Here is an 18050-nt window from a genome sequence, read left to right as displayed (position 1 = left end):
TACTCCTGGAGCACCTTGCTAGACTTCCATTCCATGGCAAGGGCCTTTTCTATAACAGTAATAAACTCCTTGAAAATCCCTGCTTGTTCCAGTAATTGGCTGTAACGTGAAACTACCTTTTCATTTTCATTTATTTCAGCCCCACTTGTTTTCTTTTTACTGTAGACCTGAATGAATCATCAGGAATAACCATCCAACAGATCCAATATTTCATTTAAGGAATCAGCCCATTATTTTTTAATTGTGCTTTACTACATTTCCAGACAATAGACAGAAAAAGAAAGATTTTGGAGTCAAAATATCACACAAATAACCTCTAACTTAATCTATTATGGAGTCTATCACTTCCAACTGAAATCCTATGATCTCAGTTTCTACTTTCTGGCATTCCGCTTAACATATCTGTCTTCCTGGTCTTATAAGAACAGTCAATTTAGGGCTGGAGAAATGGCTCCGCGGTTAAGAGTATTGCCTGTTCTTCCAAAGGTCCTGAGTTCAAGTCCCAGCAACCACATGGTGGCTCACAACCATCTGTAATAAGGTCTGGTGCCCTCTCTGGCCTGCCGGCATACATGCAGACAGAATATTGTATACACAATAAAGAAATAAAAAAAGAACAGCCAATTTAGTTCTGTGTAGTAATTTCTATATTTTTTCACCACCTAAAGTCTAGATATCTTCTACACTCTTTCAAGAGATGTCATTCCCAGATTCTGCTTAGCAACAATATTACTTTTGGTTTTCCATTTTTGGTCCTAACTTGCATTTATGTTGCTCTGATTAAATCCTCTAACCGAAAGCAGCTCAGACAACGAGTGGGGTAATTTGACTTCATCATTTTCAGAGCTTAGGATAGAAAATCAAGTTAATAGTTGAAGGCAAAAATCCACAGACAAAGATTGTTTCCTGGCTTTCTCTCTTGCCTAGTCACTCTCTCATTCATGCTAAGATAGCTCCCTTTTGTAGCCCAAGCCCACTTTCTTAGGGATATTGCCACCCACAGTGGAGGAGCCTTCCCACATCAATCATCAATCAACACAATTTCTCCCAGATACAGCAGTCTATGGCTTTTATGAACAAAGCCACTATGAACACAGTTGAGCAAATGTCCTTGTGGTAGGATCTTTTGGGTATATGTCCATGAGTGGTATAGCTGGGTCTTGAGGTGGATTGACTCACAGTTTCCTGAGGACAGCATGTTGATTTCCACATTGGCTGTATGAGTTTGTACTTGTACAATGGATCCCCTTGCTACATGTCCTTGCCAGCATTAGCTGTTATTTGTATTATGGAGCTTAACAATTCTAACAGGTGTAAGTGAAATCTCAAAGTAGTTTTGATATTAATTTCCCTGATGGCTACAGATGTTGAACATGTCTTCAAGTGTTTCTCAGTCACTTTAGATTCTTTTACTGAGAATTCTGTTTAGAGGTGTTCCCCATTATAATTGGATTATTTGCTTTGTTGTTGTCTAGTTTCTTGAAATACTTAATATCCTAGGTGAGGAAACCCAGAATCACATAGAAAAATATGGTATTTACTCACTTATAGGTGGATATTAGCAATTAAGTTAAGTATAATCACAGTAATCATAGTTAATCACAGTACAATCCATAGACACAGAGAGGGTAACAACAGATCTAGGGGAGATGCATGGATCTCTCTGGTAAGCAGAAATAGAATAGATCTTGTGGGTGTACTGGAGGCAGGGGGGGATGGGATGAGGAAGGATTATGTGAGTGAGGAAGGGACAGATGGGGAGAAGACAGGGAGAGATGAGTGGAATAGGGGAGTTTTTAACAAGGGATGTGGAAAGCAGTGTAGTGAAAACATTCTGGAACCTATAAAGGTGACCCTAGTGAGTGTTCCTAGTAATCAAGAATATGGAGTTTGAACTAACCATCTTCTGGAACCACATAAAGCTCCCAGTGGGACTGGGACACCAAGCCAGCCACAAAACATTCAACCCACACTTGTACTACCTGCAAGATATGCTGGAACACTGGTGTCTCAGCTTTCTTAGTGGCCAATAAATGACTGGTCTAACTTGAAGCCCAGGCTGTGAGAGGAAGCCCATAACTGTCACTGCCTAGATGGCCAGGAACCAGAACTTGAATGGCTCAGAGAACAGGGGTAGAACCAAATAACAGCTGACCAAGAAAAAATATCAATAAAATAATTCATAACTCTTTCCTGCTATAATCATAGGTTGGTGCCTGGCCTAGTTGTTATTAAAGAGGCTTCTTCCAGGGGCTGATGGAAGCCCATGCAGTGATCCCTACATAACACTAGCTTGAGCTCTAGGAATCTTGTAGAAAGAGGATGTGAGGATTGTAGCATTCAGTGGTTGAGGAAATCAGGAGAACATGGCCCACACAATCAACTAAGTAGGGCATATAGTGGCTCAAGGAAACTGATATAGCAATCACAGAGTCTTCATGGCTCTGTGCCAGATCCTCTGCATACATGCTATGGTTGTTTAGCTTGAGGTGTTTGTGAAAGTCCTAACTGTAGGAGTTATGGTGTCTCTGACTCTTTTGTCTGTTCTAGGACCCTTTTCCTATTGCATTGCCTTGTCTAGCCTTGAACTAAGAGTTTGTGCCTAGTCTTATTGCATCTTGGTATGATTTATTTGGTTGATATCCCTGGGAGGTCTGCTCTTTTTTTTGAAGGGAAAAGGAAGCAGTGGAGCTGGGACAATGGGGATTTGGTGGAGGAGGGACTGGAATGAGTAGAGGAAGAGGAGAATTGAATCAGGATATATAGAATAAGAGAAGAATAAATACAAATACAAATAAAATGCATTTAGTCTAAATTCAATGATCCTTATAATCTGTAGCAGCCCAAACATCATAAATGTCCAAAGTCTCTTCTGACATTTAAGACAATCTCTTGACTGTCACATGTAAAATAAAAAAATTAAAGATTTACAACATATAATGGCACAGGACATATGCCCATTCAAAAAAGCAGGAATACGACTGTGTTACAGCTCTCAACTTAGGTAGACTCGTATGTCACACCAGTCAGAAGAACAGATAGGCATACCACAAGCCCATGAAATTTCCATACTCCCTACATTCCCACAGACACAGTCCTCCAGAAACCCTACAGCTGCTACCCCTCAAACCATGTATGCACCCCTAAATCAGATGCATAGCCTCTGCTCAAGTGCAGGCCACATCAGCCAAAAAACAGGTAGGAAAACTAAGGTTAAAAACTCTCTGCTGAACCAGAACCTATGGAAGTCACAAGAAATTAACATAGGATTCTTGTCTGTGCACCTCCTCCATTCTTTTAATAATCCCACAACACTATCCCCAATCCCACTTCCCTCCTCTTCTCTGTGTTGTAGCCTTCAACTTGTGTGGAGACCCACATATTATCTGCAAGAAATCTATGTAGGCTACCTTCCAACAGACATTCCTTATTCCCTCAGTCCCCCTCAGCACTATGTCCAAATTCCCTACCCTCTCCTCCCCTTTCAGACCCAAACATGGGCAGACAGTCCCTACTGGAGCAAAGGCCACACCATCTGTAAGATTTGCAGCCCTAACTTGGGATGAGAGCACCTGTTCAACCATAGGCCACATAAAGCAGAAAATTAGAAAGCAAATAGAAACCAAGGAACAAAACGCCCATGCAACAAAGACAAACTGGGAAATTGGTACCAAGATCCACAAATTTCTCAAACCCAGATACTTGGACACCAACATAAAAACACAATCAACAACAGCCAGAGCAATAAGTCACTACCAGATTCCAGCTATCATACTACTACAAGCCCTGAATATTCCAACACAGTTGAAACACAATTAAGTTAAGACCAACTTTATGAAGATGACAGAGTTCTTAAGGAAGAAGTAAATGAATCCCTTAAAAAATCAGAGAAAGGACAAATGAAGTATTGGAGAAAATTAATAAATCCCTTTAAAAAGCCAAAAAGTAAACAAAGAAACAATTGACAGAAATGAATGAATCTGTTCAAGACCTTAAAATAGAAATAGGAGTAATTAAAAAATATGAACTGAAGTAATTATGAAAATGAAAATCTAAGTAATTAAAGAAGACCTACAGAGGCATGCTTCACTAAAAGAATACTAGACATTGAACAGAGAATTTCAGACTTTAAAAGCATGATCAAAAAAATGGACATATTGATCAAAGAAAATGTTAAACCTAAAATTTCCTGAAACATAACATGCAAGAAATCTGAAACACTAGGACAAGACCAATCCTAATAATAACAGGAAATGGAGAAGAATCTCACCCCAAAGGCACAGAAAAGATTTTCAAAAAAAATCATAGTCAAAATCTTTCCTAACTAAAATGACACAGGAGAACACAGGCCACAGAATCAACTAAGTAGGGCTCATAGGAGCTCACAGAGGCTGGAATAGCAATGATGGAGCCTGCAGGAGTTTGCACCAGGTCCTCTGCATATATGTTATCATTGTGTAGCTTGCTGTTTTGTGCAACTCCTAACAGTGGGAGTGGGGGATGTCTCTGACTCTTTTGCCTGCTCTTGGAACCCTTTTTCTTCTACTAGGTTGACTCATCCAGCCTGTGATTTGTGCCTAGTCTTATTTCAATTTGCTATGTATGGCTTTATTCATATCTCTGGGATATCTGCTCTATTCTGAAGGGAAATGGAGATGGATTGGATCTGGTGGAGAAGGGAGCAGTGGAGAGGACTGAGAGAAATGGAGAGCAGAAAACTGCAGTTGGGATATATTATAAGAAAAGTGATGTGTGATGTCCTTCTGTATAAGTATTGCTTTTATTGGTTAATGAATAAAGTTGCTTTGGCCAGGCAGAATATAGCCAGGTTGGAAGAGATATATATAGAGAGAGTAGGCAGAATCTAAGAGAGGCCATGTAGCTGCCAAAGCAGAAAGGCACCCCAGAACCTTAGCAGTAGGCCACAGCCTCATGGTGACTTAATAGACATGGGTTAAGATGAAAGAGCTAGTTAATAAGAAACCTGAGCTAGTAGGCCAAACAGTGCTGTAATTAATATAGTTTCTGTGTGATTATTTGGGACTGGGTGCCCGGGAAATGAATAAGCAGTCTCTGTTTACAAGAAGAATAAATTTTGAAAAGAGAGAGAGAGAAATGTGGACACAGTGAGGGAAGATTGGTTCATGGTAACACTAAAACTCAGTAGGGCAAACAATAAATCCTTTAGCTGTGCCTCAGACATGTAGGGATTCATTTTCAAAGAGCTTAGATAGCACTATCCATGAAAAATTTTATATATCTCTCTCCTTTGCTACTTCTACTTCCTGTATGTAGTTCTCCATGGCAGATATCTCATAGCTTGGGTATCTCAACATCTTATCATCTAAAAAGACAACTCTGTCTTCATCTTCATAGCTTCATGCGATGAAGTCTCACAGTCTCCTAAGCGGGTTTCTGACTCTGCCAAACATAGATGAACAAAACCATGTTAAACTGAAACTAAAGAGGAAGAATCTATGACCTATAAACATAAAACATAGGCATTCAAGTAATCATCATATCATGTTGTCTTTACTTATACTTATGTAAGATGTTGTGAACTGATATTTCATATGAAAATAGTTACAGAGAATTTGAACTTATCTTACATGCCACAATACATCTGGACTGGGAGAGGAAAATAAAAGACTGGACATAGGAAATACACTCAATTTAGGGTAGAATAAAGATATGCCAATATGACTATTGTGTCCTGGTAGCAAGGAGAAAATTATAAATGGTGGAACATGTTTTGTTAGTCTAAGACAGTAGTTCTCAACCTTCCCAATGCTGAGATCCTTTAATACAGTGACCCTCAACCATAAAATTATTTTTCTTGCTACTTCATAACTGCATATATAAATATCTGATATGCAACCCCCATGGAAGGGGTCATGACTCCCAGGTTGAGAACCACTGCTATAGGCCTTTGCTGCTCTCAGATGGGGCTAGCACCTTTAAGGAGCTTATTACAAGTGTAGCCGGTTCCCACTCATACCTATAGAATGTAAATCTACACTTGGAAGGAGATGAAAGTTTACTTTTGAGATGCACACACTCATATCTGTTTCAACAGCTGCTCAGGGCGGTGTGATGAACACCTGGAAACCAATGCTACACACTGTTAAGTCTGGGCAGTGTTTCTCAGGGTGAGCTAGGAACTTCACAGTGTTGCAGCTTCTCACAGCCAGCTGCAGACCTTCAGGACTCTGCCACCAACCCTTTCCAGGATTCCCCAGTGGATCCGATGTGCAGCCTTGTTTCTACATAGTCTTCAGTTCCTGCCTTGAGTTCCTATCCTGGCTTCCCCTCACTGACTGTGATGAAGATATATAAACTAAATTTCATTTCCAAGTAGGTTTTGGTCAGTTGCTTTTAAACTTACATATATATTTAAATTTCATGTGCAACTATTTTGCTTGCATGTATGCATGTGCATCATGTGTGTGCCTGATGCTCTTGGAGGTCAGAGGAGGACATCAGATCTATTGGAACTGGAGTTACAGAGGTTGTGAGCCACCGTGCTGGTGCTAGGAACTGAACCTGAGTCCTCAGTAAGAACAAGTGCTCTTAACTCCTGAGCTCTCTGAAGTTAATAAGACACCAGGATACAACTGCAAAGCTTAAAGCCTTTGTCTCTCCTTAGACTCAAAATCCCTTCCCAAAGCTAATCCTTTAAGCACTGGCTCTGCCTACCATTAGCCTCTGTATTGTTAATGCTCAATTCCTACTTCAGATACTGGAATCCCGCTGGAGTGTGTCTGCAGAGCACAGTCCCTAACACAGTCAGCATCTGATGATGTCTGGGGACATCGTCCCACAGTTCTATCTTTTCACGGCCTTCAGGAGGGGGGCTTTCTTTACACCTCTCTTCCCCAGCACCCAGCTACCCTCTGCAGGTCCCACAATGGATGACCGAAGCTCACTGCAGAGCCCTGGGATGATTTGCTCAACCACCTTATTCCCTTTTCCTCATGTTCCAGAACAGGAACTTCTATGACCTTGGCTGGAAGAAGCTGTTTCTGAGGCAACAATGTTCCTCTCCACGTCCCATGAAAAGATTTTTTTTAATTTATGTCAATAACAAAGTGGTTCTCATGTGACCCCTCAGATGCCTGTTTAATCCCTTTAAAACTAGAGTAGTGCTGATGCTATCATAGCTGTGACAGGAAAGGGCAAATCTGAGAAGGATTTTTTGTGTGTGAGCCAATTTTTTTACGTTTTTTTTTTTTTTTTTTGTTTTTCGAAACAGGGTTTCTCTGTAGCTTTGGTGCCTATCCTGGAACTAGCTCTTGTAGACCAGGCTGGCCTCGAACTCACAGAGACCCACCTGCCTCTGCCTCCCGAGTGCTGGGATTAAAGGCATGTGCCACCACCACCTGGCTTGTGTGAGCCAATTTTAATTCTCATAAGGAAAGAGGAGATACATAGTATCCCAGGGATAGCCAAGTCCTACATATCAGTTAATCAATACTGTTTTTTTTTAATTCATTGAAATTGCATGTTAAATTTTATAAGTGTTCAGTAGTCCTAAAAAAGTGAGTAAGTTACAGCAATTACATCTTTCACAGATAGACATTCTGGTCCACAAAACTCATAGGAACAGAGAGCCACTGAGTTTACTTTATAGAAGCAAAGCTGAACTGCCCCGAATACTCTTAACAATGAAACAAACAAACCTATCCATAGTGCGCACTGAGGTTGTTCCAGATCCGACCCAGTGGCTTGGAAATTCACATCTGCAGCTTTTCTGACAGGGGATGGATCCTTCTGGCTTCAAACGCTGGTCTGCATTGCTTTAGTGCATGCCACTACTTGCTAGGCTGTGTCAGTGACACCATGCGTTTCTACAGGCTTTACAAAATGAAGTGAGACTACCAGACCAACTCACTGTGGCTCTGGGCATTATGCTCCCTGTGCTGTCCCACAGCTGAGAATCATTTCATCTGCCACCACCTCCTCCCCACAGTCAGTCCTCCACATATGACCCAGGGTATGGAGATTATTATTGCCCCGATTCTCTCCTGACTCTTGACCACACCAGGAACCCCTCACCTGATGGCTCTTCTGGTCTCATTTCCTGAAAAGAACCACATCATATCTTGGATCACATTCCAGCAGCATGTTTGCAGTCTGGTGAGTGTTGGGACCTTGCTAGCAGGGACCTTATATGGTCTCTGTTTCCCAACTCTACTCTCCTCTTCTTTGCCCTCTTGCCCTCACCTCTCCCACACAAGCCCCAAAGGTCTTGGGAACTAATGTCTCCATTTTCATGATGTGGGTGCTCTGTCTTCTGATCCTTGCATCTTTTCTGAAGCAGAAGTAACTGTAGGCCCATGCTCTGGGAACACTGAGTGGAACTCTATGTTACTGTTACCCCTAAACTCCTTTAAATGGTCCTGCAGAATTAACAGAAGATAATAGTCACTGCTCATTAATATTCCTTAATATAAATGGACTCAACAACTTTAAAAAGGCACAGGCTAACAGACTGGATATGAAAATGGAATCCATCCTTCTTCTGCATACAAGAAACACACCTCAACCTCAAAGACAGACATCATCTCAGAGTAAAGGGTTGGGAAAAATATTCCAATCAAATGGACCTAAGAAACAAGCTGGTGTAGCTATCAAACTAAAATCAATCAAAAGAGACAAAGAAGGACATTTCATATTAGTCACAGGAAAAATCCATCAAGAGGAAATCTCAATACTGAACATCTATACCCCAAATACAAGGACACCCTCATATGTAAAAGAAACACTTCTACAACTTAAATCAGACATTAAACCCCACACACTAATAGTGGGAGACTTCAACACTCCTCTCTCACCACTGGACAGGTCAGTCAGACAAAAATGAACAGAGAAATAAGGGAACTAACAGATGTTATGACTCAAATGGACTTAACAGACATTTATAGAATATTCCATCCAAACAGAGAAGAATATACCTTCTTCTTAGAACCTCATGGAACCTTCTCAAAAATTGACCACATACTCAGTAACAAAACAAACCTCAACAAATGCAAAAAAAAATTGGAATAACCCCATGTATTTTATCAGATCACCTTGGTTTACAAGTCAACAGCAATACTAATTCCAAAAGCCCATAAACACATGGAAATTAAACAATGCTCTCATGAATCATAAATGGGTCAAGGAATAAATAAAGGGAGAAATTAAAGAATTCCTAAAATTCAATGAAAATGACCACACAACACACCCAAATTTATGGAACACAATGAAAGCAATGTTAAGAAGAAAGTTCATAGCACTAAATGCCTACATAAAGAAGTTGGAAATATCCCACACTAGTGAATTAAAAGAACATTTGAAAACTTTAGAACAAAAAGAAGCAAACTCACCTAAGAGAACTAGATGAGAGGAAATAATGAAATTGAGGGCTGAAATCCACAAAATAGAAACAAAGAAAACAATATAAAGAATTAAAGAGACAAAGAGTCAGTTCTTTGAGAAAATCAACAAAAGAGACAAACTTTTATCCAAACTAACCAAAGGCAGAGAGAATATCCAAATTAACAAAATCAGAAATGAAAGGGGGGACATAACAACAGACATGGAGGAAATACAGAGAAACATCAGGTCATATTTTGAAAATCTGTACTCCAATAAATTGGAAAACTTAAAGGAAATTGACAACTTTCTGGATAAATATCACTTACCAAAATTAAATCAAGACCAGATAAACAAATTAAACTGACATATAACTGCTGAAGAAATAGAAGCAGTCATTAAAAAGTCTCCCAACCAAAAATAAACAAACAGACAAACAAACAAACAAACAGGAAAACAGCCCAGGACCAGATAGTTTTAGCTCAGAATTCTACAAGATTTTCAAAAAAGAACTAATACCAATACTCCTCAAATTCTTCCACACAATAAAAACAGAAGAAACATTGCCAAACTCTTTTTATGAGGCTACAATTACCCTGATACCCAAACCACAGAAAGACATTACTAAGAAAGAGATTACAGACCAATCTCACTCATGAACATTGATGTAAAAATATGCAATAAAATACTGGCAAATCAAATTCAAGAACACATCAGAACCATCATTCATCACCATCAAGTCAGCTTCAGCCCAGAGATGTAGGGATGGTTCAACATACAAAAATCTGTCAACATAATCCACCATATAAACAAGCTGAAAAAATAAAAACCATATGATCATCTCATTAGATGCCAAAAAAGCTTTTGACAAAATACAACATCTCTTCATTATAAATGTCTTGGAGAGAGCAGGGTTACAAGGAACATACCTAAACATAATAAAGGTAATATACAGCAAGCCAACAGCCAACATCAAACTAAATGGAGAGAAACTCACAGTTATCCCACTGAAACTAGGAACAAGACAAAGTTATCCACCTTTTCCATATCTATGATATATAGTTCTTGAGGTCTTAGCTAGAACAATAAGACACCAAAAGGAGATCAAGGGGGATACAAATTGGAAAAGAAGTCAAACTCTCACTATTGGCTTATGATATGATAGTTTATATAAGCAATCAAAAAAATTCTATGAAGGAACTTCTACAACTCATAAACATTTTCAGTAATGTAGCAGGATACAAGATAAACTCAAAAACATCAATAGCCCTCCTGTACAGAGATGATAAATGGGGTTAGAAAGAAAGCAGAGAAACATTACCCTTCACAATAGCCACAAATAGCATAAAATATCTCAGAGTAACTCTAACCAAACAAGTGGAAGACTTGTATGGCGAGAACTTTAAATCTTTGAAGAAAGAAATTGAAGAAGATAGAACAATCTCCCATGCTCTTTGGTCAGTAGAATTAACATAGTAAAAATGGTGATCTTACCAAAAGCAATCTACAGATTCAATGCAATGCCTATCAAAATCTCAGCAAATTCTTCACAGACCTTGAAAGAATGGTACTTAACTTCATATGGAAAAGCAAAAAACCCAGGATAGCCAAAACAATCCTGTACAATAAAAGAACTTCTGGAGGCATCACAATCCCTGACTTCAAACTCTACTACAGAGCTATAGTAATGAAAACAGCCTGGGACTGATATAAAAATAGACAGGAGGACCAACGGAACCAAATCAAAGACACAGATATTAATTCACACACCTTTGAACACCTGATTTTTGACAAAGAAGCAAAAAAATATCAAATGAAAAAAAGAAAGCATATTTAACAAAGGATGCTGGCATAACTGGATATTAACATGTAGAAGAGTGAAAATAGACCCATATCTATCACCATGCACAAAACTCTGGTCCAAATAGATGAAAGACCTCAACATAAAGCCAGCCACACTAAACCTTATAGAAGAGAAAGTGGGAAGTATACTTGAATGCATTGGCACAGGGAACCACTTCCTAAATATAACCCCAGCAGCAGAGACACTAAGAGAAACAATTAATAAATGGGACCTCTTGAAACTGAAAAGCTTTCTGTAAAGCAAAGGACACGGTCAACAAGACAAAATGACAGCCTACAGAATGGGAAAAGATCTTCACTAACTCCACATCAGACAGAGGTCTGATCTCCAAAATCTACAAAGCACTCAAGAAATTGGTCATTAAAAGAACAAATAATCCAATAAAAAAATGGAGTACAGACATAAACAGAGAACTCTCAACAGAGGAATCTAAAATGGCTGAAAGACACTTAAGGAAATGTTCAACATCCTTAGTCATCAGAGAAATGCAAACCAAAACAATTCTGAGATTCCATCTTACACCTGTAAGAATGGCCAAGATCAAAAACACTGATGACAACTTATGCTGGAGAGGTTGTGAGGTAAAGGGAACACTCCTGCTTTGCCCATGAGAATGCAAGCTGGTGCAACCCTTTTGGATTTCAGTGTGGCAATTTCTCAGAAAATCAGGAAACAACCTTCCTCAAGACCCAGCAATAATACTTTTGGGTATATATCCAAAGGATGCTCAATCATGCCACAAAGACATGTGCTCAACTATGTTCAGAGCAGCACTGTTTGTCATAGCCAGAACCTGGAAACAACCTAAATGCCCCTCGACCAAAAAATGCATAGGAAAATGTGGTACATTTACACAATGGAGTACTAAGCAGCAGAAAAAATGACATCTTGAATTTTATGGGCAAATGGATGTAACTAGAAAACATTATTTTGAAATGAGGTAACCCAGATACAGAAAGACAATTATCACATGTACTCACTCATAAATGGTTTTTAAATATAAAGCAAAGAAAACCAGCCCACAAATCATAATCCCAGAGAACCTAAACAATAATGAGGACCCTAAGAGAGACACACATAGATCTAATCTACATGGGAAGTAGAAAAAGATAAGACCTCCTGAGTAAATTGGGAGCATGGGGACAATGGGGGATGATTGAAGGGGAGGGGAGAGACATTGAGGGGAGCAGAGAAAAACGTAGAGCTCAATAAAAATTTAAAAAGGAAAAAAATGATCCTGCAGAAGCTGGGATCTCTGTAGGCTTCATTGGTGACCAAAACCTTGCTCTGTGGCATATGTTGTATTGGCTTTTATAAGGATTTCACCATTTAGTGCTGGTTCTTCTAGAACTCACAGAAATCTGCCTAGCTCTCTCTCCCAAATGCTGAGATTAAAGGCCTGTGCCACCACATCCAGCAGTGACTGTTGACTGGATTAAAGCCAACCTGTGGGAGGACGCCCACAGCACAGTTCTTGTACAGTCTCTACAGATGCCATATTGACCTGATGTAATGTCTGAGTGCAGCTGCCAGTGCTCAGGGAAAGGAGAGAAAGGAGCTGTTTCTTGGATCTAGAGCAGTGATTCTCAACCTTCCTAATGCAGAGACTCTTCAATACAGTTCCTCATGTTGTGGTGATCCCCCCACCATAAAATTATTTTATTGCTTCATTATAACTATAATTTTCCTACTGTTATGAATTGTACTGTAAATATCTGATTGCATGTTATCTTATAATCTACCCCGTGGGAGTAGCAAACCCCAGGTTGAGGCCTGTTGGTCTAGTGTTTCCAAATAGGTAAATGTGGAAAGTGACCTTAGTGATGTGTGAAGACCATATGAATGTATGTTGCCGTGTACAGGGCTGGACACTTATGATCAAAGTTATATATTTTCTGTTATGTATTTTTATGTAGTGTGTGTGTGTGTGTGTGTGTGTGTGGTCGCAAGGGTCTGTTAATTCAGGTGAATGTGTGTATATGTGTCTCTCTGTGTATGTGTGCAAATATTGGCATTTCTTTGTATGCATGCAGAGGCTAGAGTACAAACTGAGGAGCTGTTCCCTTATTTTTTGAGACAGTCTCTTACTAGCTTCAAGTTTGCTAAGTAAACTGGGCTGGCTAACCAGTGAGCCCCAAGGACATACCTGTCTCAGCTTCCTTTTACTGGGAGACAATTCACTCAGCTGTGTTTGATTTGATCTGGCTGCATCTGCCTCTAGAGCTAATATTAAAGGCCAGGCCCAATTTGCCATGCTCTCCAGATGGATACTAGGGATCAAGCTCAGAATGCATATTCCCAACAGCAAACACAATATGGACTGAGACATCTGCTTGTTCCATACACTTATGACTAAAACAACTGTATTTCTATGACTTAATTATCTGTGAACAATGTAAATCTGAGGACACTCAGCCAGGACAGGTGGAAAGCATGCATTGAGCTTGCTCTCCTAGAGTCTCGGCCTTTAGCGTTTGTTCCCTTCTCGCTGTGAACTTCTAACAGCTGTTCCCCATTCCTTCTTATCCAGAAAGGATCTGCTCACTCCTCATCTCTCACCAGCAGTCAGCACCACCATGCAGAGCCCCTCCATTGTCACCTCTGCAGTCACCACAGCTGGACTAGAGGACACAGAGGGACAGAGGAATCCTTCACATGTGCACCTGAGAGCCACAGTGGCCACAGCTGTGTTCATAACACCAGTCTATGTGTTGATAATCTTCCTCTCGTGGAAACAAAGGTAAATGGTCCAGGACAGGGCCTCACCTGAGATATCCCTCTGAGTTTTCACAGTTGTGAGACATCGAGATAGGTAAATGTATTAGTCAGGGTTCTCTAGAGTCACATACATATACATGCTGCATGAAAATAAATTTTAAAAAGTAGAAAAATACTGAAATATATAAGGATATTTGTATAATGGAAAATGTTATACAATAACTCCTTACAATGCAAAACAGTCTAAAATTCAATGCAATCCTATTCAAATCCCAAATGCTTTTTTGTAAAGATAAATGACTTGGCTTCTAAAATCAAAAGGATTATAAGAAACAAATATGGGAACACAGTGGGCGACACCCTAATACCAACATTGGGAAGTGCACAGGGGGAACTAAGAGTACAAGATCAACTGAAGTAACATGGAAAATTGAAGGTCACCCTGGCTTCCACAAGACCTTGGACACACATGGATTCAGAACAGACTTAAATCCATGGTAAGCAGAAGAGTACAGCATAGGAGCAGAGATGAGCAGACAGTGGAGTGCAATGGAAAGCACAGAAATGCAGACTTGAGCATGCAGGGCCTGGTGTAAGAAGAACAGCTGAGGGCTGGAGAACAACAGACTGGGAGGCAGCAGAAGTCTGACTGGGATTCCAAACCTTAGATTGAATCTGCAGGGCACAACAGCTTGTACTCACAGGGAAAGTCAGAGAGCCCATTTCCAGGGGGACAAAAGGGACGCATTGTGAGTGCAAAGCAGGGAGAGCAGGGAAGGGACATGAGTTCAAGGCAGGGGAAGGAAGCAAAGGAAGAAGGGCATGGACGAGGGAACATGGAGCTGGGGAGTGGTCCTCTGATGGGTCGTGTTTTGCAGAAGGACAGCTGAGAACTAGCCTCAAGTCCTGGTGACTCTCAGACCTGTGCCTGAGTGTCTGCTGCAGAGCTGCCCTGGGCCCCTAATGTTTCTGAACACAGAGAACAGCTGAGAGGCAGATAGAAGATCAGCATGACTGCCTCCCTGACAATGTTTCTTCTCCTACAGGCCAACAGAATGAAGCCAAAACCCCAGCCAGGTAAGCGACTGTCATCCCATGGAGCAGGCGAGCAGAAGTTGGTTATAAGAGGCATGCAAGAAAGCTAAAGAGACAGTTGAGTTAGAAAGCCCTTGGACATGGGCAGGAGGACATGAGTTTAGTTGGGAGCACACACATTATAAATTTGTAGTTCAAGTTCTGGACAAATGTGACATCCAGAGTCGTGGTGTTGTCTGTCCAGGTAGTCTAGCATTATTGCTGAGTTCCAGGCCAATAAGAGACCATGTCATAAAAAATAATGTGGATTCTTCAAGGGCATAAATCATGGCCATGACATTTCTAAGTTCATTTTAAATAAAGCATTTGAAAATTAAATATTAATGGACAAAAGAAAAGTGGGGAGCAAAGGGATAGCTCCATGGGAAAAGGTGTCTGCAGCCAAGCCCAGTGACATGAGTTCATTTTGGGGACCCAAATTGTGGAAGTAGAAAACTGACTATGGAAAACGGTCCTCTCCTTCTTAAGCGTAGTACTGTCTGTTAGTCCCCAGCTAACAGAACTCCAGGAGCCAGGATCTCTTACCAGGGTGGTGAGTTTCCATCAAAGTAGGGCTTGCTGACTACACACCCTGCATCTCACCAGCTTCCTTGTTTCCTGCTGAGGATCCAAGAGCAGGGCTGCAGGCCTGTGCTGTGAAACACACATCCTTGGACAGGTACAAGGAGAGAACCCCCACATCTGCTGTGTGAACTCTGATTTCCTCTCCTCAGAACCCAGGTCAATCTGTCTGTGTCTGGTCCTGAGATCCCAACTCTGCTGTTTCCTATCTGTCCATGGAGTTAATAAAACTTATTAATAAATGTCTTCCTCCAAACAATGCATCTCATGTCTCTCTTAATACCCCACATGAAATCTTAGAGAATATCAGATTGTGTTTAGAAGCAGGGACACTGAGAGTGGCAGGGACCACAGTGAAAACCACTGCCTGAAAATTCTGGTTCCTCCCTTAATCCATAGACACAATCACTTCAGCTACAGGCCCCAAGTCCTCCATGCTCCTCATCAGGTGACAGACCATGGCTTGTTTTGGTTCATATTCAGCTTACTCTCCTCACAGGCCCATCTACAAACACTCGCTTTCCTTATTTTCTGCCATGATGATATTGTGACCTCTGGGGTCTCCCCTAGGACAAGACTTCCTTCCCAAGTCCAGTCTGTCTTAACATTTAATAGTCCATGGGTCAGTTTCTACCAAAGGGCCCACTGGGACACAAGGACAGCATCCATACTGACCAATAAGGATGAAGTCCAGTCTGCTTTCACAGCCAGAGGTGGTGCATGGGCATGTGGCAGTGTGGCTGTAGTTGACCCCCATGTGCCCATAGGGAGTGGCACTATTAGGAGGCATAGCTTTGTTGGAATAGATGTGGCCTTGTTGGAGGAAGTGTGTCATCATGGGGGTGGTTTTTAGGTCTCTTGTGCTCAGGCTACAGTTATGGTAGATGAAGTTCACTTCCTAATGCCTGTGGATTCAGATGGATGACACTCAGCTCCTGCTCCTGCTCCATGTCTTCCTGAATGCTACCATGTCCCACCATGAAGACAATGGACTAAATCTATGAAACTGTAAGCCACCCCAAATTAATTTCCTTTATAAGAGTTGCCATGCTCATGGTGTCTCTTGACAGCAATAGAAACCCTAAGACAGGGGGCTGGAGAGATGGCTCAGTGGTTAAAAGCCCACACTGCTTTTCCAGAGGTCCTGAGTTCAATTCCTAGCAACCACATGGTGGCTCACAAACATCTGTAATGAGATCTGGTGCCCTCTTCTGGCATGCAGGCGCACATGGAGACAGAATGTTGTATACATAATAAATAAATCTTTAAAAAAAAAAAGAAACTTAACAGACATGCGGGATTCGGATTCAACAGTCACAGCCCTGCATAGATGCAGCTCTTATTCCCTCAATGACAAGCCTATAATTTATATCAATCGGGGTTATTTGCTGAGTCAGTGAAAAATTGTTCCATCCCCATGGGACTAGCTAAAGACAGGAGTAATGGAGAAGTCACTAAGGCTTCTCCTGACTAAAGTAGAGTCTTCTGGGGCAGCTGCGAGATGTCTGCTGTGGTGTAACTGGATCCAACCCTCTGAGGCTGAACTCAGCATCAGCTGTAGTCACAGTGATCTTGGTAGCTGGGGTGGTGACTCCTCTGAGCACCCATGAGGTGTTCATACAAGCAAGCTGCCATGATGACTGTCTGCCTAGCCATCTGAAGGAAGGTCCATTTACCATCTCCTCTGTCTAGGTAGCTGGGAACAGAGAAGAGGCCTCATGGATGGTACTCCAACAGTCATGTGCCTTGCCATACAAGTTTCCATTATTAAAAAGGGAGGAACAACAAAGGGGCCTATAAAAAGTATTGAACAGAAGCAACATTCTCAACAACATTTAGGTAAAGTTCCTCAGGGTGAAGGGAATGTGACTATTTGAGTGGGATCAGACATGGGGTCTAGCTGGGCTACTACTCTTTAGGATTTCTGTTCCCCAGCCAGGAATCCGGGCATGGTGCCATAATCTTGTAATCCCAATGACTGACAGGTAGAAATAGAAAGATTATGAATTGGAAGCTATCATTAGTACCTATAGAGTCTGAAGCCAACCTGGGCTCCATGAGACTCTGTCTTGAGACCAACACACCAAAGCTAACCAAAACTCCAAACAGTAGAGAGGTCATGGAGGCAGGTCATCCATTAGTTCACCTTGGTTGAAGACAGAGAACCTGAAGATGTAACCAGTTTTTCTTTAGATCACTGAAACAAATTTTGTGACTATTAATAGTTTCATTTAAGCAATATATAAAGTTAAAGAGGAGATTGAGAGTTTCTCAGTTTCTGTGACCTCAAACTCAATGACATATGATTTCCTTCCTCTGCCTTGGCTATCTTCAGAATTTGGGGGATTTCATACCACAGGAGTAGGTGACAGACCTGGTTACCCCACCACTCACTGGACTCTAGGACTTAGTAGATGGTATCTTCTGGTGGCTTTCCTCTACAAGGATGGAGGGA

The sequence above is a fragment of the Arvicola amphibius genome, unplaced genomic scaffold (assembly GCF_903992535.2).
Source record: "Arvicola amphibius unplaced genomic scaffold, mArvAmp1.2, whole genome shotgun sequence".
Lineage (NCBI taxonomy): Eukaryota > Metazoa > Chordata > Mammalia > Rodentia > Cricetidae > Arvicola > Arvicola amphibius.
The sequence above is the reverse complement of the archived record's forward strand: the minus strand, read 5'-3'. Positions refer to the sequence as shown.